The sequence below is a fragment of the Amblyomma americanum genome, chromosome 4, assembly GCF_052857255.1.
Source record: "Amblyomma americanum isolate KBUSLIRL-KWMA chromosome 4, ASM5285725v1, whole genome shotgun sequence".
NCBI lineage: Eukaryota > Metazoa > Arthropoda > Arachnida > Ixodida > Ixodidae > Amblyomma > Amblyomma americanum.
Genome location: NC_135500.1, coordinates 79,656,442 through 79,656,957, shown reverse-complemented (window position 1 = coordinate 79,656,957; position 516 = coordinate 79,656,442). Strand labels below are relative to the sequence as shown.

Below are 516 nucleotides of genomic sequence, written 5' to 3'. Positions count from 1 at the left end.
TGCGCCTCGCTTATTCCTTTACACCGCCCAGAAAAGAGATTGACTAGCGTGAGGTTTCTTTCAGCTGCAAACAAGGGTGAGCTCGCAGTGAAATTTTATTACAAACTCTCCCATTGCGGATTAATAGAGGCACCTCGTCTAGAACGCAAAAATTGCCAGTTGGTATTTTACACTGCAAAGGGAAGGAAAAAAAAGACGAACTCTCACTGAAAAGGTATCGTACAAAGGCAGAAAAGAACAATGCGTCGGCCGGGAATCGAACCCGGGCCACCCGCGTGGCAGGCGAGTATTCTACCACTGAACCACCGACGCACACGTTCGAAATCCCGCTGAACGTTCATTCACAGCTACCTGTTACGCAAGCTTCTCGTTATGTAGGTCAATGCTTCGGCTGGCATCTCCTACACGGCGGCGCGTATTTTGTAGAGAGCTGTCGTAGTCTTGATCTAGAAATGTTCTTTTGCGCAAATAAAATGACTCACGAGAAAGGCGACACACACACACAAGCGCCAGCAC

At 48.4% G+C, this 516-nt stretch overlaps 1 non-coding gene across 1 annotated transcript; it reads right to left on the bottom strand.

The window, feature by feature from the left end:
* Positions 1 to 241: 241 nt before the first annotated feature.
* Positions 242 to 312, bottom strand: TRNAG-GCC (transfer RNA glycine (anticodon GCC)). Its single transcript has one exon. It is a non-coding gene; the product is annotated as a tRNA-Gly (tRNA).
* Positions 313 to 516: the final 204 nt, after the last annotated feature.